Below are 20,906 nucleotides of genomic sequence, written 5' to 3'. Positions count from 1 at the left end.
AGCACCCTCTCCATGAGTTAGGAAAGGCCCCTGCCCACTGCACTCTCCCATTACCCTCTCAGCCTTCCTTCACTTCACCTTGCTTCCTACTTCACACCACCTCCTCCAGGGGGCGCCTTGATCATCTGCCAGAACGCAACTCACCTTCCTGTGGACATCTCTGGGGCTCTGTTAGGACCCTGGCTCTAACCCTGGATGTCCCTAAGACACCTGAGGCTCACAGCAGCCTCAACAGAATTAATTCAATCCTTCCTTCGTTCCTTTCTACCTTCCTTCCTTCCTCCCTCCCTCCCTCCCTCCCTCCTTTCTTTCTCTCTCTCTCTTTCTCTTTCTTTCTTTCTTGACAGAGTCTCGCTTTGTCACCTCAGCTGGAGTGCAGGGGCACAATCTTGGCTCACTGCAACCTCCACCTCCAGGGTTCAAGCAATTCTCCTGCCTTAGCCTCCCAAGTAGCTGGGATTACAGATGTGCGCCACCACGCCCGGCTCATTTTTGTATTTTTAGCAGAGACAGGGTTTCACCAAGTTGGCCAGGCTGGTCTTGAACTCCTGACTTTAAGTGATCTGCCCGCCTTGGCCTCCCAAAGTGCTGGGGTTAGAGGCGTGAGTCACCACGGCTGGCCAACAGAATTCCCTGCCTCAGGGAACACCTTTGCCCAGGCTGTTCCCGCTGCCTGGACTGCTCTTTCCCGAGATCTGTGCATGACTGCCTCCTTCCTGTCCTTCACTTCTCAGTGCAACGGCAGGTGCTCTGTCTGCTGTGTTCAGAGCTGCGACCTCTGTGTCTAGACAGCACCTGCAACAAGGCAGATACGGGCTCAGCAGGGAGCCCCATTCCTGAGGCTGGGGTTGCCCTATAGGGGCCCCTTGTGGTCACTCCAGGGCAGGGAGAAGACATCTCCACTAACCCAAGGACCCGAAGATAAACTTGGAGGTGATGCGGTGCGTGTCTGGAACTGGCCAGAATCCATCTCTTCCGGATGTGTGCTCTGGGGCAGATGCCTAATACGAATCGCTTCTGTCATCAGGACACCCGGGGGCTTGACACGGACCAGCTGCCGCTGCCGAGGGACAGGCTGCCAGAGCGCCGATGGGCTCTCAGCGAAATTGATGGCCGTTGTCAGAAAATGATTTCCCCATGGCCATGTCGCAGGCCCTTGGAGGTGCTTGAATCCCAGGCAGCGATGCCTCCTGCGGCAGGCGGGCGGGCGGCCAGGCATGTGGGCAGGCAGCCCACACCTGACCCAGCTGCTTCCCAGAGCTGGGGAGCTGGTAATTACCAGGCGGGAAGAGGAACCCGCAGGTCCTGCACCCAGGAGGCCTGAGGGCTAGCAGGGAGCCTCCCTCTCCCAGGGAGAACAGGGGGTCCTGACCTGCACCCCTTCTGTCTGCTCTGTGCCCACAAGCCCAGTGTTGAGCTGGCACAGTGCAAGCACCTGGTGGATGTCTGCTGAATGAAGGAAGGATGAACTCAAGAAAGCTTCAGAGGACTCTGGAGCAGCATCTGGAGAGGGGACTCAACAATGATAAAGAAGGCAGGGGCATGAAAACCTGGGCTCCAGAACCCGTCCCTCCAGCTCCTACCCAGGGAGGACAGGAGTGGCTGAATGCGGGGAGGTGGCAGAGTGCAAGGCCCTCACAGCCCAGCCTCTTGGCCCAAAGTCTTCAGCTCACACCACGGCAGGATGTTTTTGTTTTAAACTGGCTGTGCCTCCTTTAAAAGTAAGAGGTGGCAGGAAATTGGATCTGATGACACAAAGCCAGTTTTCACACAATTTTTCAGAAACCTGGAATCAAGGAGTGGTCTGGGAGACGCAGGCAGGGGAGGGGGCGGACAGGAGGCTTTGGACACCTCTAGAGATTTCCACAGGACAGTCCTGACAGGGAAGGTTCTGGAACAGCTCAGTCTGTCAGCAATCACCAGCCACCTAATGGCCTGAAGCACTGAAAAGTGGGAGAAGCCAGTGGGGGCCCCAGGGTGTTCACACACCATGCTGGGAAAGCAAAAGAGGCACCCCAGTAGGCTCCGTCTGGGGTCCTCGTGGCAGGTGGGCTGCAGGTGAGGACAGGCTCAGAGAGGAAGGACTCTCTGAAGGACAGGCAGCTTGAAGCTGGGGTATCCAGGCCAGGTGCGCAGGGTAAGAGAGGAAAGGAGGGCAGCCCAGGCAGGTGGAATGGGCTGGACGTAGGAAGGAAGGGCAACATTCACTCCCTTGCCTATTCACTCAACAAACTTTCACTGGTCCTACCTCTGGGCAAGGTCCTGGGCTGACCATGGGGCCAACACTGAGTGAGACTTCCTCACTGAAGCTGGTGTCTTCCGGAAAGTGTGGGCAGTGTCATGAATGAGGGATGCCTAGGGGGCCAGGGAGGGGGGCACATAAGACACCTATCATCCTGGGACAGAGCTGGTCAGAGAGGACTCCCCAGAGGAGGCATCATTAGAGTGGCAGAAGAACCAGGGGTAGCCCAAGTGGAGGAGGCAAGAAAGGTATCCAGGTAGAGGAACAGCAGGAACAAAGATATAAAGGCAAGGCCAGGCACGGTGGCTCACGCCCGGGGTGGCTCCCAGCACTTTGGGAGGCCAAGGTGGGTGGATCAATTGAGGTCAGGAGTTTGAGACCATCCTGGCCAACATGGTGAAATCCCATCTCTATTAAAAATACAAAAAATTAGCTGGGCGTGGTGGTCTATGCCTGTAATCCAGGTTACTTGGGAGGCTGAATCAAGAGAATCACTTGAACCTAGGAGGCGGTGGTTGTAGTGAGCTGAGATCGCGCCACTGCACTCCAGCCTGGGTAACAGAACAAGACTCTGTCTCAAAAAAAAAAAAAATAAAGATTTAAAGACAAGAGGCCACATCAAGGCGGGGTTTGGACTTTATCTGAGCACCAGGGAGCCCTAGCAGCTTCTGAGAAAGAAGGGATCCAGGCAGGTTTGCAGGCCAGGAAAGTCACCAGGAACAAATGGAATAAAGACTGCAAAGTGCTTGCACGCTTCCAGGGCCGGAGTGATGAGAAGATGCTCCCAAATGGTGACCCTGTGAAAATGTGACACCCAAAAGAGCACTAGCGTGGGAGTCTGCTCAGTTCAGTCCCCTGGACCTTCACTGCACCCATGCAGCAGGGGCACATTATGCATACTCAAGGAGACCGACTGGCCCACAAGTTAATCTGTCAGAGGCAGGAGGGTCAGAGCAGGGCAAGGTGGGCAGAGGCTCCTCCACCACCCGCCAGGTTCAAGCGATTCTCCTGTCTCAGCCTCCTGAGTAGCTGGGACTACAGGTATGCACCACCATGCCTGGCTAATTTTTGTACTTTTAGCAGAGACAGGGTTTCAGCATGTTGGCCAGGCTGGTCTTGAACTCCTGACTTCAAGTGATCTGCCTTCTTCGGCCTCCCAAAGTGCTAGGATTACAGGCGTGAGCCACCGCACGCTGCTGGCCCACCTTTTCTTTCTGAAGCCAGGATCTGAACACATCACTTCCCTGCTCAAGCGCCACCGATAGCTCCCTCTGCCTCCTGGATCACAAACTCTTTGACCTGCAGCCCCTCTGAAGCTGACACTGGCAGAACTATCTGGTCTCATCTCCACCACTTTACTCCAGCCAAGTGTCACCCTTTCCCCAATTGCCAGGCATCTTTTCCCGCCTCCGAGCCTCTGTGCCCACTGCTTTTCTCTTCCCGGAATGCCCTTCCTTACCCCCTTCGCTGCCAAGTGGACTCTGGCATGCCCTTAAGGCATCTTCAACAGTCTCATGTCCTCAACACTCTTCCCAGACACCCCAAATCCCCCAGAGAGCACTGGCGACACTATCTGTCTACCTCCCCTGCAGACTGAGCGCTCTGTGTGCTTGGCCACGTCTGACTCACCCCACCTTCCCCGCCCGCCCTCACTCGGCACACCCTCAGCATTTGCTGAAATGAATAAATTATCTCATTTAGCCACAGAGCACTCCCAGCTTGAATGTCGGAGGTTCAGCCAAGAGCCCTAGCGTGGAAATCACCACGCTGAAGGTGGCAATATTTCACCTCGCCCAGAAATTTACTGCAAGTTCTCAAGTCTCCCCAGAGCGTGTGTTTGTGTGTGTGTGTGGTGGGGAAGGAGGGGCGGCGCTGGGTGACCAAGCTTCGATTTAAACACAGATGACGGATAAACCTCGTCCTCCTCCCACTATGGTGGGCCGTCTGGCCCACCAAGCCCACCTAGGCCCTTCCCCAGTGTCACCTCATTAACCACTCAATACCTGGTACATGGGCAGAGAAAAATACCCCCATCTCACCAAGGTGGAAACTGAGGCTTGGAGAGGCCAAGTGACTGGCCCAAGGCTCTGCTCCTGCATCCCTGCTGGGGGCTGGGGGGGTTGGGGGTAGACTTAGCCGCAGGACAGCGGGAGGGTGCAGGTTCTGTGGGCCTTTCCCACGTCCAGCAGTGGGGAGGGTGGAGGAAGGGAGCTGAGGTGGGCACAGGGCGATCCCTCCCTCACAGTGCTACAGAGAAAAATGGCAGCCAGCCAGCAGGGCCCAATTAGGTAGCCAGCTTCAAAGGCACCCATGAGCCAATAGGAGCCAGATACCACTAGAGCCCAGGCGGGGCACCCTCCTGGCTGCCTGCCGTGCATGCCTGTCCATCCCCTGGCAGCCCCATTGGCCACACTCCCAGAGCCCTATGGGGCAGGCAGGCACAGGCCCACCCGTGCCCAGGGCAGCCTGGACCTTGACCCCACAAGCACCCCCAGCCCGCTTACCTGCCAGAGGCCCTGGCCATGGCCACAGGCCCCACTGGGGCATCCCAGGCCCTGCCCTGCTTGCCAGGTATGATTTGCATATGCTAATTAGCCGCACATCTCTTGCTCCCCTTGGAGCCAGCTTGTTTGGGGAACGGCTGGATCTGGCTATACCTGTACCATGCTGATGTCACGCCGAGCTATTTCCAGCCCAGTTGCCATGGAAACCACAAGGCCTCAGCTCCAGTTAGGAGTTCAATATATAATTTACTTACTTCCCCATCCCCCCAGCCCCACCCCAAAGAGACTGGGGTGTACAGGGGAACAATTGGCTAAAATATACAATAACACCCTCCACTTCCCTCGCGGCCTGTGAGAGGAGAGGGGAGGAGGAGGAGGGAGGAGTGCGGCGCAGCGGAACGGTAAATTCATTTCGGAAGAAGGGGGGGATGGCAGGGAGGAGAGAAGAGCTTTCCTCATTAAGACGAAGAACAGAGGCTGGCACTCAGGGATGATTCCAGAGAGCAGGCCCGGGCCGGGCAGGAGTCAGGATGCTGCCCTCTGCCCAGCGAGCCCTAGCACTGCCCAGCCAAGTCTTCATCAGGGACCACGAGTAAGGGATGACTCCAGGCCCCCAGTCACCAGGCTGTAAGTGACCTGGGGTTTCTGTGGAAGCCCAGGGCTTGTGAGGGCACTGCTGTCTCAGCTGGCACTGCTCTGGTACTTCCAGACACAGGGATGCCATCAGGGCCTGCTGTTGATAAGCAGGTCCCAGTATGGGGGTGGGGGCACTGGCCACCTCCAGGTGGGTGTCCGGGGTGCTCCTGATTGACCCTGTGGCCTGCTGAGGCCTGGGGCCATGAAATCAGCCAGCGGTGGCACCTGCCCAACGGGGCTTAGGGCCCTGGTACTGCCCTGACCTGAGATCACTCCAGCTCTGTTCTAAAAGCATTCTCTGACACCTGCTCCGTGCCACACCTTGTAAGGGGTACTGGGGGCATGAGAGGACTCAGACACAGCCCCACACGCAGGGAACATTCAGGCTGGCCATGGGAGGGCAGATATGGTGCTATGAGGACACTAAGGAGGTATGTGACCATCACAGGTAAAGTCTAGGAAGACTTCCTGGAGGAGGTGCTGACCAGAGCTAAGGCTTGAAGGATGAAGACTTGGCTGGGGGCTGGGGGAGGACATTCCAAGCAGCACGTACTGCATGGAGAAGAGTACTCCTCTGGCCCTGCCCTTCCACTCCACAGGCATGGGGATCTGGGGGCCAGTCCACCTGCCGCTGCTCTAAACTCCCTAAGTGCTCCAAGCAACCCTGGCCCCGCTCCTGCCTGGGCAGCCATGGAAGGCCACGGGGACTCTCGTCGTGTGTGTTGGCGAGACAGGGGACCTCATCCCAGGCTTCTCTCCCCAGACCTCCCCTGCCTCCTGAGCCTAGCCAGCAGGGCTCTGGGCAAGCCATTTCACTTCGGACCTTCAGTTCCCTCCCAGTAAAATAGGACATTATTTGAGCCCACAGAATCAAATGAGGCAGCAAGTAGTCAACGTGCAGGGTTTTCACTTCTACCAGTGCTGGAACTTTGCAACCAGGATTCCTAACCCCCCATGAGTATCAGGATCCCCATTTCCCAGATGAAGAAACTGAGGACAAATAAACAACTAAACGACATGTCAGGGCTGACTCTGGGCCCTTCTTCACACCCTGCAGCGGCCTGGATGAACTCCACAGTGGACAGGTGAGGAGTTCAGGGAAGCCAGCTGGGAGTCCTGGGTTTCCCACCCCAGAGCAGGGCTGTGCTGCAGCTGTGTCATTGGATCCCCTTACCCCTACCTGCAAGGCCTTTCCCACGAAGTCTCCTTCTCCCTCCCACCCCAGCACCTGGGCTCTCCCAGCCTTGAGCCCCCGGATCCTGCCCCACTGCTCTACTCCAAGCTCTACCCCAAGGCTCTGCTCTGCTGTTTCCCATCTTCCCTCCATTCCCACCACTGCCACCTCGGTTCAGGAGCAAGATGAAGAAGCACAGTGAGCCCCTACTTTCACTTTCGAGATTGCCCCCTCCTCGACCTCTCTGCCTTCTCCGCTTCCATTCTCACCCCTGCTCACTCTACTCCAGTCACACCGCCTTCTGGCTGTTTCTCAAAATTACCAGCCTCCTTTGGGCCTCTGGACCCTTGCAGGTTCTGTTCTGCCCACCTAAAATGTCCTTCCCAGAGAGCCATGGAATGCAGCAGCGACAGCAGGCAGGATAGAGCCGTACAGCCTGGGTCTGATGCGTTGCCACTTAGCAGCTGTGGACCTTAGGCGTCACCGGTGAAATGGGCATGATGACCCTCAGGGCCTTGTTGTGTCGATTCACACACAGGGGTTGGACACCAGCCCCTTTTCTCCTTCAGGTCTCTGCCTCAGTGTGCCCTTCCTCCACCTCAACCCCCACCGCCAGCCCTTCCTCTCATGGCCGATCCAGTCCCCGGCCTGCACTGGGGATTTATTTGTCCATCAAGTGAACATCCCTCTCCCCTAGCACTTCATCTCCAGGAGAATAGAGCACAGTCAGTTGCATTCCTGCTGTATCTCCAGGCTGTGTACACAGCAGGTGCTCAACACGTGTGTGGGGACTGATGTGGGGATGAATGCACCTGGCAGTGCATAAATGAACAAAAGACACGTGACCCACAGGCCTCCCTGGAGCTCCAGAGTCATCCCAAGCTGGGAATCCCTGTTTATCAGCCAAATGGCTGCATCTGCAACTTTGCCAGGGGCGGCAGAGGGGACTCAGCTACCGTGAACACCTGGCTGGCAGGAAATGCCTCTCATGAGGGACCCACCAGAGATGGGGGCCCCCAGATCAGCTCCCAGCGCCAGGAACACTCACAGCTGTGTTTGTCCACAGGCATGGCCATTCCCACTCCACCACCGCCCAGTAATGTACACACAGTCTCCCAGGAAACTGCAAAAAATGAGTTAATATAACATTATGGCTGAGAATTTAAATACACAGGAGTCAGGCAGCGCAGACTTACAGTTCCCCAAGCAACTATAAAAGCCGTGCAAGCAATTCAGGAGCAAGGGCTGGGAGCAGATTTAAGGCCTTCTTGGCCAGAGGTAGACCTGGGGGCTGCCATACCCTGACCGCTCAGTGACGGACAGAGGCTCCAGACAGGCGGCACTTCAGAGCATGAGAGAATGCCTGCCACCAGGGACAGGCAACGCAGGCCATGTGGCTCACTGGACACAGCCCCTCTGGGGAACACAAGGGTGGCCCCAGCAGGGACTGGAAGGAAGAAGCCTGCCCCATGGCCAGCTCTGTGAGCCAGGTCACAGCTCCACTTACACACCTGCTTCCCGGCTCCTGCGGCCAGGCCACCCTAAGGGCCCAGGTCCCCATATGCAGCTCTACACCCCTGTCCACTCTTCTGCAGAGGCATGGCTCACAGGGAAGCTTTCCAGGGCTCCTGTCCTCTATTCGACAAAAGGGACTCCTTTTTACTTTTTTTTTTTTTTTTTTTTTTGAGACGGAGTCTTGCTCTGCCGCCCAGGCTGGAGTGCAGTGGCCGGATCTCAGCTCACTGCAAGCTCCGCCTCCCGGGTTCACGCCATTCTCCTGCCTCAGCCTCCCGAGTAGCTGGGACTACAGGCGCCTGCCACCTCGCCCGGCTAGTTTTCTGTATTTTTTAGTAGAGACGGGGTTTCACTGTGTTAGCCAGGATGGTCTCGATCTCCTGACCTCGTGATCCGCCCGTCTCGGCCTCCCAAAGTGCTGGGATTACAGGCTTGAGCCACCGGGGACTCCTTTTTACAATTACCATTGTAATTCCCTGCTGTGTTCACACCCCAACTCCACGCTCAGGAGCCTTGCAACCTACAACTAGCAAATTGCTGGTTCGCTGGGTACTCAGCTTCTTCATGTAAAATAGGGGGACTAGCCTGGGCGCGGTGACTCACACCTATAATCCCAGCACTTTGGAAGGTGGAGGTGGGCCGATCACTTGAGGTCAAGAGTTTGAGACCAGCCTGGCCAACACGGTGAAACCCCGTCTCTACTAAAAATACAAAAATTAGCCAGGCATGGTGGCAAACACTTGTAATCCCAGCTACTCGGGAGGCTGAGGCATGAGAATTGCTTGAACCCGGGAGGCAGAGGTTGCAGTGAGCTGAGATCACATCACTGCACTCCAGCCTGGGTGACAAAGCGAGACTCCATCTTTAAAAAAAAAAAAAAAAGGCCAGGCGCGGTGGCTCAAGCCTGTAATCCCAGCACTTTGGGAGGCTGAGATGGGTGGATCACGAGGTCAGGAGATCGAGACCATCCTGGCTAACACAGTGAAACCCCGTCTCTACTAAAAAAAAATACAAAAAAACTAGCCGGGTGAGGTGGCGGGCGCCTGTAGTCCCAGCTACTCGGGAGGCTGAGGCAGAAGAATGGCGTAAACCTGGGAGGCGGAGCTTGCAGTGAGCTGAGATCCGGCCACTGCACTCCAGCCTGGGCAACAGAGCGAGACTCCGTCTCAAAAAAAAAAAAAAAAAGATAATAAAAATAAAAAAGTAGGGAGACTAACACCTACCTCACAGGCCTGGGACAATGAGATGAATTCATACATGTAAAATATTTGGAACAAGGCCCAGCACTCAGCAATTGCTCAATAAATATGAGCAGGTATTACGGCTGCTGTTATTAATATTGCTATTGTTCTTGTTCTTCCTTTCTCATTCAAAAAGAATCCGAGGAAACACAAAACAGGCAGTGGCACTTAAGGGAGGCAGAGAGAATAAAGAATTCATTCATTCATTCGTTCACTCGGTAAAGATTTACTGAGGGCTTGCTGTGCGGGCCTGGAGGGGCAGCTGTGAACACTCAGAAGATGTGTAAGAGGACCCTGGGGAGTGAGCCCAGCACGCACCATAAGGGCCTTTCAGAGGCTCGCTGCCAATCTGGCTCAGGCTTCCCGGCAGCCGTCAGAGAGAGAAGGGGTCTGCTGGAAGTCGTCAGAGCCACAGACAGGGCCCTTCCTCAAGATCACACGTCAGCAGTGAAGGTCCAGGGTCTCCCTGGGGAGGAGCTCCCGTGGAGGAGGCAGGGCCTGAACTGCGCTGAGAAAGGCTGCGCCGAGGAGAGGAAGGATGTTGGTTCATTCACTGGCTCAGCATTTGTTAGGCATGGAGTGTGTGGCCAGCAGGAAGGTTCCTAACACACCAGTGCCGAGTGACCAAAGGAGTGTGAGTGAGTGAGTGAGTGAGTGAGTAAGCACCTGAGTGAGTGCCTGAGTAAATGAATGAGTGCCTGAGGGAACGAATGAGTGTCTGAGGGAATGAATGAGTGCCTGAGTAAATGAATGAGTGCCTGAGGGAATGAATGAGTGCCTGAGGGAATGAACGTGCCTCCTGGCAGTGGGAAGCCTCGCCATCCCCAGGCTCAGGTCTGGATCACTCACCTGGCTGTTTTCTTTTTCATTTTTTTTTTTTTTTTTGAGATGGAGTTTCACTCTTGATGCCCAGGCTGGAGTGCAATGGTGCGATCTCAGCTCACTGCAACCTTCACCTCCCAAGTTCAAGTGATTCTCCTGCCTCAGCCTCCCAAGTAGCTGGGATTACAGGTGCCTGTCACCACGCCTGGCTAATTTTGTATTTTTAGTAGAGATGGGGTTTCTCCATGTTGGTCAGGCTGGTCTCAAACTCCCGACCTCAGGTGACCCACCTCAGCCTCCCAAAGTGTTGAGATTACAGGTGTGATCTACCGCACCTGGCCCACCTGGCTGTTTCCTTTGGCCTCTTGTTCAGAGGCCAAAGCCCTCACTAGACAACCCACTCCAGAACCCAAGTCTGGAAGGGTCTGAGCCTCGTGGAAGGGCAGGTGGGATGGCAGGATGGCACTGGCAGCCAGGGCCAGCGTGGGGGGGCCACTCAGATAGCAGCGACTGGATTCCAAGGACATTGGAGCAGGAATGCCCTCAGAGGTCATTAGCATTACAGGGAAGGGGGCACCTGTCAGCTGAGGGAACAGGATGACAGTGGAAGAAATGGGGGTGCTACTCTCAGTCAGCCAGGCGTGGTCTCTGAGAGGAGGTGGCAGCTGACCCGAGCCACGCAGGGCTCCAAAGTGAGAGCGTTCAGGCAGGGGATATAGCAAATGCAAAGGCTGGAAGCAGGAAGTGCAGGCGGGAGGGAGGAGAAGCGGGAAGCAGGCTGGGAGAGCAGGCAGTGGTGGTGGGACTAGACTCTGGCCATCGCTGGCTGAGTGCAGCCACACCTTCTTCCCAGAGGCAGAAATGCAGGAAAAGCCGAGATGTCGTGGGCACCACGGCTCAGAGCACAGACCCAGGAGCTGGGGGACCGGGTTTGAATCCCAGCTTGGAGCCTTTGTTTCCTCATCTGTAAAACGGGGATGACAACTGTACCTACTTTCCAAGGCTGTGAGGATTAAATGGTAGCGTGAGCTGTTGCGGTGGTGGAGGTGGTGGCGGTGGTTGTGGTGATAGCGGTGGTTGTGGTGGCGGCAGTGGCGGTGGTGGCGGCGGTGGTGGTGGTGGTGGTGAAGGTTATGGTGGTGATGGTGATGGGGGTGGTGGTGGTGATGGTGATGGTAATGGAGGTGGTGGTGGTGGTGGTGGTGATGGTGGTGGTGGTGATGGAGGTGGCACTGGTGGTGGCGGTGATGCAGGTGGTGATGGTGGTGATGATGGTGGTGGCGGTGATGGAGGTGGTGGTGGTGGTGGTGATGGTGATGGAGGTGGTGGTGATGGTGGTGGTGGTGATGGAGGTGGTGGTGGTGATGGTGATGGAGGTGGTGGTGATGGAGGTGGTGGTGATGGAGGTGGTGGTGGTGGTGGCGGTGGTGGTGGTGATGGTGATGGAGGTGGTGGTGGTGGTGGTGATGGAGGTGGTGGTGGTGGTGGTGGTGGTGGTGGTGATGGAGGTGGTGGCGGTGGTGGTGGTGGCGGTGGTGGTGGTGATGGAGGTGGTGGTGGCGGTGGTGGTGGTGATGGTGATGGAGGTGGTGGTGATGTGGTGGTGGTGATGGAGGTGGTGGTGGTGGTGGTGGTGATGGAGGTGGTGGTGGTGGTGGTGGTGGTGGTGGTGATGGAGGTGGTGGTGATGGTGGTGGAGGTGGTGGTGATGGTGGTGGTGGTGATGGAGGTGGTGGTGGTGATGGTGATGGAGGTGGTGGTGATGGAGGTGGTGGTGATGGAGGTGGTGGTGATGGAGGTGGTGGTGGCGGTGGTGGTGGTGATGGTGATGGAGGTGGTGGTGATGGTGGTGGTGGTGATGGAGGTGGTGGTGGTGGTGGTGATGGAGGTGGTGGTGGTGGTGGTGGTGGTGATGGTGGTGGTGGTGATGGAGGTTATGGTGGTGATGGTGATGATGGTTGTGGTGGAGGTGGTAATGATGGTGATGATGGTGGTTATTATTATTGGAAGGGAACGGGATCAAGGGAAAGTGTGTGGGAGGGAAGAGAGATGAATAAACCAGTGAAGGTAAAAGGTAAACATTAATTAATTTCACTAGGCCTGATAAGACTTGAGAGAAATGGAAACTGGGAGACAAACAGAAGTAGTGATAGCAGAAATAACCTCCACATTCAAGAAAATAATCCCCACCATCCAAGAAAAAATAATCTCCATCATTTAAGAAAATAATCTCCACCATCGGAGAAAATAATCTCCACCATTCGAGAAAATGATCCCCGCCATTGGAGAAAATAATCTCCACTATCCGAGAAAATAACCTCCACCATTAGAGAAAATAATCCCCACCATTCGAGAAAATGATCCCCGCCATTGGAGAAAATAATCTCCACCATCCGAGAAAATAATCTTCACCATCCGAGAAAATAATCCCCACCATCCGAGAAAATAACCTCCACCATTAGAGAAAATAATCCCCACCATTCAAGAAAATGATCCCTGCCATTGGAGAAAATAATCTCCACCATCCGAGAAAATAATCCCCACCATCCAAGAAAAAATAATCTCCATCATTTAAGAAAATAATCTCCACCATCGGAGAAAATAATCTCCACCACTCGAGAAAATAATCTCCATCATCCGAGAAAATAATCTCCACCATTCGAGAAAATAGTCTCCATCATCCGAGAAAATAATCTCCATCATCCGAGAAAATAATCCCCACCACTTGAGAAAAAATAGTCTCCACCATTTAAGAAAATAATCCCCACCATTTGCTCTGAATGGTGTGGTTTGCTAATGTCCTTTTACAGCCACTGTCTCAGCTGATCTCCCAGCAGCCTGGGGAGTCTCATTATCTCCATCCTGCAGGTGAGGACCCAGAGCCCAGAGGGAATACAAGGCACGTGGGGAATACGGCCTGCCTCAGGTCTGTGGACGAGGAGAGGCCAGAAGAAGCCAGGCTCGGGTGCCTCGTCCCAAAACTGGGTTCTCCCCTTGGCCCTCGCCTGGTGCCTGAGGGTGCAGACCCGGACGCTCCCTCTTTGTCTTCCTGCCCTGCTCGGACTCAGGAAACCGCTGAATGTATGGGCAGGTGGGAGTACGCTGAGCTCTCTGCCGGCAGCCCCAACTCCAGATGCCTCTCCGTGCTCAGGCTGCTGGGCCAGCGCCCCGCTAACCAGAGCTCTGCTCCTCTGGGCCTCCTCCCGACTGGGCACAGATACTCTATGGTGCTGGAGCCGCCACCTCTGTGTGCCCCTGGATATTCTGGCACGGGGCCAGGCGAGGAAATGTTCCTCCCCGGGAAGCCCAGGGCGGCAGCAGCCACCCCCAGGCTGGCTCTGAGAGGCAAAACCTCCAGGAAAAGTGCCTCTGCCCAGTGGCCTCCACTCAGCCTCTCCTCACCTCAACAGATGGGGGCCCCGGGGCCAGGCCCACGTGACTGTCGCAGCAAGACCACCCTTTCCTGCCCAGTAAACCCTGATTTCCTCTCCCAAGAGGCAGGACTGGCACCAGCCCAAGCAGTACTCATGCACACGGTGGCAAGTCACACCAGCTCGAGGGGAGGGGAAGCCATGAGACTTCACCCAATTCTGCCCAGGTCCATGTAGTGAGCCCTTCGGCCTGGGCATCGTGCCAGGCATCCCAGGTAGGCAGGACAAAGGGAGGCCCTCAAGGAGCTCACAGTCCAGAAGCTGGGCTGCACCCAAAGATGGCACCCTGAGGCTACAAAGGACAGGGAACCGTCACCTGCCAGAGCTGGGAAGTGGAAGCCGTGAGGAGCAAGACACCGTGTTTCCGAGCCCCATTCTGCAGCCGACTTGCCTGGAGCCAGCACGCCTCTCTGAGGTTCGGCTGAAAGTGGGGATCAGGGCCCTAGCTCACAGGGTTGGCGGGGTTCAGAGGCACAGGCACTGCTATTATTGCTGTCCTCAGGTGAGTAAGCCGTGGCTTCTCCCGGGCACCAGCATCTGTCTTGCTCTGGTTATTGTCACAGGACATCTGGCCTGTGACGTGCTTCCAACTCCCTGCTCTTCAATCTAGGGCAGGCATTTGTGCCCAGCTAACGGATGCCAGGTTCTGGGTAAGGATGGGGGCCACCAGCGAGAGCCCTGGACTCAAAGCCTCAGGGAGCCAGGTAGCAGGCTCAGCCCTGCCATTTAGCCAGGCCACCCAAGGCTAGCACATCACCCCTCTGGGCCTCAGTTTCCTCGTCTATAAAACCATAACTGTAGTGTGGACAGAACCTTTACACTGGCAAAGAGCTGTCCTGTCCTCTCTCTTAGGGGGTTCCACCAGAGCAGCATCAACCTTGCTCATCTTCAAAAGAAGAGCCCAGAGAGGGCCACACCTGCCTGATGTCACACAGCCAGGTGAGTCCAGAGCCAGAGCACTGGGCACAAGCACCCTGCTCTGCAGCAGCCACTCGGCCACTTAATCCTTTCCCAAGCATTTCGGGAATGCCTTTTATGGTGAGAAAAGGGCAGATCTTTCTCCACGGCGTGACACGATCTGGCAACAGATCAGGAAGGAGAAGAATGATCACGTATTCAATGATGACTGTGTGCCAGGCACTTCTCCAAGAGACTCTAACCCTCGCGGCAACCATGAGGTGAGGGGTTATATCCCAGCTTGGAGGGGAGGGGGCAGAGGCACTGGGTGCCCACAGAGATAAGCCGGGGTTTACCCCAGGGCTGACTCTGGAGGCTGGCACTGAGGTAGAGGGGCCATGGCAATGCCCTTGGCACAGGAGCTAAGAATGCTGCTAGATCCAACTCTTCCTGAATATATCCCCAGGTGGGGAGAGGCCACGTGCTGAAGGAACAGAAGGCGGAGCGGTGGGCACCTGCCATGGCCCTCAGAAGACCCTGCTGAGGGAAGGCACCTCTGACCTTGGCCATGAACTCCCCCTCCCCCAACCTGCCAATGAGATAGAAACCAGAGGTGCAGGGCACAGGCCTCTCCACCAACCTGCAGCTGGGCCCGAAGGGTGAGTGGGAACCCCAGGAAATGGGACAGGAGACACGGCTCACTCATTTCCCACGTGAGGGGGAGGGCACCTCGAATAGACACTTCACATACATTCCCACAATGAGTCCTCACGTGCAGGCTTTGATGGGACAGTGAGCCCATTTTATAGATGAGAAAACCGAGGCTCAGAGATGGCACCCTCCTTACCTGAGACTGAAAGCAGAAGAAGAGGTGGAGCTGGGCTGTGAACCCTGAGACTTCTAGGTCTGGGGCTCCGAGGACATTCCAGATTCACAAAATCCAAAAGTCCATGTCTGACATCTCATGTGACTTCTCGCAGAGGGCCCAGCTCATCAGGTACCACACCCCCGCCCTCAGACCCTCTTGCTCAAAAAACACAGGTTGCCTTCCCCAGCCTCAAATTATAGCAGGGCCTTTGCACAGGCTTTCTCTTAGCCTTGCACACTGTTCCCTGCTTCCTCATTTAATTCCTACCTCTGTCCCATCATAGCTCTGGGCCTCCTCCTCCAGGAAGCCTCCCTGACCTCCTTCAGTCTTCACAGCCCTTGTGTCAGCTGTGATGTTACCTTCACCTCCATGAGCATCTGATCTGCCATTACTATTGTCAGGTCAGGACTTGTCTTCTCTCAACTGAACGAATGCACCTTCTCCACCCACCCTCCCAGGCTCAGCCATGCAAGGGGCATGAGCTGCTCTCTCTGCAGGAGAACCACATGTCTCTAGCTATTCTGCCCACTTGTCCACTCCAGCCAGACTGGACACAGCCTCTGCAGGGCCCAGCTCTCCGGAACATATTTCCAGCAAATAAGCAGCCCCTGTGGGGCGTCCTGTGGGTTTCCCCGAGGCAAGACGGGATGGGTGCTCTCAGGGTCCAGGCACGTGGCTCCGAGGTCTAAGCCCACTGAGGGCGTGTGTGGAGGCAGCTCAGCTCTAAGGCTCCAGCAGTCCCCAATCCCACAGGGCTCAAGCACAGCTCTCGTGAACCTGGCCTGGTCCCCCATCCAACCCCCTTCCCACCTTCATCTCTTGGTTGCAGGTCCAGGCTCTAGCTTCAGACCACCCAGGATCAAATGCCAGCTCATCCACTCCCCCATGCCCTGAGCAAGTCACTTAACTTCTCTGTGCCTCCGTTTCCTGGTCTATAAAATGGGGAGAACCACGCCACCTCACAGGGTTGTGGGTAGAGTCAAGGGGATCACACATGTGAAATGCTTAATCCAGGTGCTGGCACACAGTCAGGGCTCAGCACCCCTTCAGGAATGTCAGTGTTCACTCGTTCACTAAACCCCTTTGCTAAGGCCTGCCCCAGACCAGGGGAAAGACCCTACCCCAGGTCTTAGCCAGGGAAGGGCATCCCAGGTGAACATCACAGGCTGGGACAGGGCAAGCCTCAAGCATCCTGGTGCTCTCTCCAGCCTCGTGCCTCCCTGTCCACTGTGTGGGAAGCCTGAGACGCCCGAACCACATGACCCCAGGCCCAGGCCGGCTGGGGCCTGCTCTGTCCACACGGGTCTCCTAGCATCCCCCAGCTCACTCTGCAGCCCCGTTTGTTCATTTCATTTCCCCACTCCCTCTCTGAGCCAGGACAGAGACTGGTGGGGTCTCCAAGAGCCCGGGAGAGAATCTGATAAACCATTCTCTTCCAGGACCAGCACCGTCTCGGGCAGGCGGCAGTGCAGTCACACCAAGCAGTGATAAGGAGGCAGCAGAGCGGAGGGAATTCCTCCCTTCCCGCAGCAAGGCCAGAAACCATCCTCATCCCCAGCACACAGGCTGCCAAGGGCTGCTTCTGTCTGCCCAGCTATAGGGGTGAGCACCTGGCGAGTCTGGCGTCCAGCCTGAACGCACCTGCCAGGAGAATGGCCACAGGACAAATGGCCATGTAGGACTCAGGGCCTCACACTCACCTCTGCAGGAGGAAGAGACCATGGATATTCAGGAGCAAAGTGAGAGGGGCGAGCAGGCTCAAGGAGGAGAGAAGCGGGGCTCGAGGCTGGGAGGCCATGAATGACGAGTCAGAACGTGGGCTTTGTGCAGTGGTAACAGGGAGCCATGTACGGTGTGGGGTGGAAAAAGCAAGGAGACAGGATGGAAGGTGGGGTTGGGATGACCATAGTAGACACATGCTGGATTGCCACCCAGGAGGCCACTGCAGGGATGCAGGAGGGCTGAGAGGGTGGCCCAGCCATAGACGGTGGCAGAGAAACTGGGAAGCAGCCCAGGGCTGGCCATGGGGGAGGCCAGAGGCTCTTGGGGCTGCAGGCCACTGCCCACTCCATTGCTGCTCCCCGCTTGAGTCCCCTTCCTCCCCCTGCCCGCCCGCCCCATTCCCAAGCAAAGCCAAGTGGGAAAGTGTGGCCCCGAACTGGCTGTGGGCTCAGTGGGAGGTGGAGGGAGTATGAACTCACCAGGGGCCACCAAGTTCAAATACAGGTAGGTCCTGGCCCAGAGTAATAGGAAACCTGCCCCACCATCTAGCAGAGGCCCTGGGCTGCCTGTGGGCCCCTCCTGTTGGCCTCCTCCACCAGGCAAGAGCTTAGGGCCTCAACGGGAACCCAGGCCCACTCCCACCCCATCTGAGTGCCCCTGCAGATTCCACTCCAGGCTGAGCAGACAGCCCCTGGCCAGGGCCTCTCAGGGGGCTGCCAGGCAGGCTGGAGGCTGCAGAGGACTGGAGGGCACTGCCTTCTAAGCTGTGGGTCTCAATTTCCTCATCTGCAGCATGAAACAGTGATCCTTCCTTCCAGGACCATCAGAAAGGGTCAATGAGAGGGCATCAAGTGAACTTGCTGAGCACAGGGCAGGAATAAGTCCCTGAGGCACTGACGTTTGCAGAGTGTCCCCGGTACCCAACATCCCTCCAAACACCTTGCTCCCTCCCTCCCACCTCAGGGCCTTTGTACATGCTGTTCCTCCTGCCTGCAACACTCTTCTCTGTGTCTCTGCCCTGCTGGTTGTTCTGAGGTCAGATGCTACGTCCTCCAGGAAGCCTTCCCTAGCCCCTAGATGAGGTCACAGCCCCATGAGTCTCCCCCAAACCAGACTGAAAACTCCATGAATGCAGAACTGGGACTGTCTTGCTCACTGCTATGTGTTCTTACTATTTATTAAATGAATAAATAAATGAGTAGATGAGTGAGACGTGACAACTCTCAACCTTCAGTGACAACACACGGCCATCAGGGTGGCAGGGCCTGCCTTGAGGGCTGTGGGCACCCCTGTAGGCTCCTGATCCAGCCCAGAGTCCAGGAAGCGTTCCCAGAGGAGGCAACAGTTCAGCCTGAATTCAGAAACTTGAAGCTGCAAGGTCACCCATACTACTTTATAGATGGGGAAACTGAGGCCTAGATAAGCGGCTGCCTGTAAATGTCCTGAGAATTTGCCCTGCTTCACTGGTCTAAGGCTCTGCCAAGTCCCCCACCCCTGGGTGGCCCATCTCATTCCCCTGGGGCTGCCCCACAGCCCACCCAGGGCTGCCACCCCCTGCCCTGGTCATCCATCGAGCAGGTGGCAGGGCTGCTCGGGGCTGGGGCGGTCCTGGGCATGCGGTTGCACTGCTGAGTCAGGCAGCTGGCAGCAGCACAGCTACGAACCAGCTGTTTGGATGACAAACTGCGTTCAAGCTTCATTAGGGTAATCACGGGCTCCCCTCCCGGCAGCGCCACAGAGCGCGACTGTCAACCTGAACTAATCAAACCCAGCCCCAGGACACTCGCCCGCCTGGCTGACAAGCCGCTAAGCCCCGAGCTACTGTGCTGCACAGCTCCCGGCAGAGGCCCAGTTCCACCGCATGCCCTGGAGACAGCTGGCCTCCCAGAAACCTACCGTGTGCTCCCTGAGATCTCGTCAGCCTCAGAGGCCCTGTCAGGGAGGGGCAATTCCCATTTCTACAGCCCACGAGAGAAAGTGACTTACCAAAGCCACACAGCCATGTGGGGTTAAGTCAGGCAGGAACCCAGGTCCACCAGGGACCCCCATCACCACCCCTGTTCCCAGTGCCTCCCAGACCCTTGAGGGGAGGAGACCCTCCTCCTGCCCTTGAGGCCCAGCAGGCTGAGCTTGGAGCCCTGAGGTTGTGGTCAGATGTGTGGCCTCAGCAAGCCCCTTGACATATCTAGGCCTTGAGCCCTGCACCCCAACAGCAGCCTGGGGGCTCTAGTGGTGCAGGTGTGGAAAGTACTCCGCCAGGCACTGGGGGCGGTGCAGAACCTGCCTTGTAGCCTATGGTCACTGCCCCGCGCAGCTGGGCTGTAAGTCAGCCCACTTGCCTCACATCCTCAGAATCTGAACTTAGCCAGGAAAGGAAGGTCTGGTTCCTTCATTTGACAACTGGGGAAACTGGGGCCAAGAGAGGGGTATCCGAGATGATGGAATGTAGTAGAAAGAGTATGGGCTTTACAGACAGATGGACATTCATTCATCCACTCATCCACTCAACAAATACTAGCAAGATGCTATCACATGCCAGGTGCTCAGGACTTGCTGAAGGAACAGATGACAGGAAGAAGAATGAATGAACCCGCGAAAGGCACCGGGGACCAGTCGTGAGCTCAGCAGACACCATCGCTGCTTCCTGGGGTTTACTGTCTAAAGCGAGCAGATGCGTAACAGATACTATCACAAATGACACGGGCACTGTGGAAAAGCGTGAACTAGCCTGATAACAAGCACCAGGAAGGCCCTGCCTGGCAGAGGAGGTGATACTCCAGCTGGGCCCTGAGGGTATTAGCCAGGCAAGGAGAAGCTTGGGAGGTCGGAACAGCAAGTGCAAAGGTCCTGAGGTAGGAAGGAGCTCAGGGCTTTTGAGAACAAAGTTCCCTCTATGTGGCTGGAGGGTAGTGACCGGTGCAGGAGCTGGAGCAGGAGTGGCCAGTGGGAGGATCTGGGTCTCACTCCAAGGGTGACAGAAATGTAAGCAGGGGCAGCACTCTGGGTCCTACGGGGAGAGTAAGTGGGAGAGTTCAAATCCCAGTTCAGCCAATTTCTTTCTTTCTTTTTTTTTTTTTTTTTGAGACAGAGTTTTGCTCTGTCACCCAGGCTGGAGTACAGTGGCACGATCTTGGCTCACTGCAAGCTCTGCCTCCCAGGTTGACGTCATTCTCCTGCCTAAGCCTCCCAGGTAGCTGGGACTACAGGCACCTGTAACCATGCCCGGCTAGTTTTTTTGTATTTTTAGTAGAGATGGGGTTTCACCGTGTTAGCCAGGATGGTCTCGATCTCCTGACCTCATGATCCACCCCTGACCAGCCTCAGCCCCCTAAAGTGCTGGGATTACAGGCGTGAACCACCACGCCCAGCCCTTTCTTTTTTGAGGCAGAGTCTCACTCCGTTGCCCAGGCTGGAGTGCAGTGGCGCAATCTCGGCTCACTGCAACCTCCACCTCCCAGGCTCAAGCAATTCTCCTGCCCCAGCCTCCCTGCTAATTTTTGCAATTTTAGTAGAGATGGGGTTTCACCATATTGGCCAGGCTGGTCTCAAACTCCTGACAAGTGATCCACCTGCCTCAGTCTCCCAAAGTGCTGGGATTACAGGCATGAGCCACCGTGCCTGGCACAGCTAATTTCTGATACAGCAATAGCATAGACAAACACGATGTTACAGGAAAGGGGCCATGCTGTGCTACTGTGTTTACATGAAGTGCAGAGACGGACAAGGCCAGCCTCTACTGTCAGATGCCAGAAGTGGGGGCAGCTGCTGGCAGCAGGTGGGGATTGACGGGGAGGAGCACGGGGGAGCCTCCAGGGGCACTGGGGGTGTTCTAGGTCTGGATCTGGATGGAGGCT

General features: G+C 56.2%; 1 protein-coding gene across 2 annotated transcripts in view; it reads right to left on the bottom strand.

Moving 5' to 3' along the window:
* The window catches only part of TCF20 (transcription factor 20), a 187,739-nt gene that overhangs the window by 156,017 nt on the left and 10,816 nt on the right, over positions 1 to 20,906 (bottom strand). The window contains exon 1 of one of the 2 annotated variants that reach the window (XM_045364236.2): positions 4,747 to 4,901. The exons of the other annotated variant lie outside the window; for it this stretch is intronic. The gene's annotated coding sequence lies outside the window, so the exon portion shown is untranslated. Of the gene's footprint in view, positions 1 to 4,746; positions 4,902 to 20,906 lie in introns of those variants that run through there. 2 annotated transcript variants of the gene reach the window in all.

Source organism: Macaca fascicularis, chromosome 10 (assembly GCF_037993035.2).
Source record: "Macaca fascicularis isolate 582-1 chromosome 10, T2T-MFA8v1.1".
NCBI classification, from domain to species: Eukaryota; Metazoa; Chordata; class Mammalia; order Primates; family Cercopithecidae; genus Macaca; species Macaca fascicularis.
The sequence above is the reverse complement of the archived record's forward strand: the minus strand, read 5'-3'. Positions and strand labels throughout refer to the sequence as shown.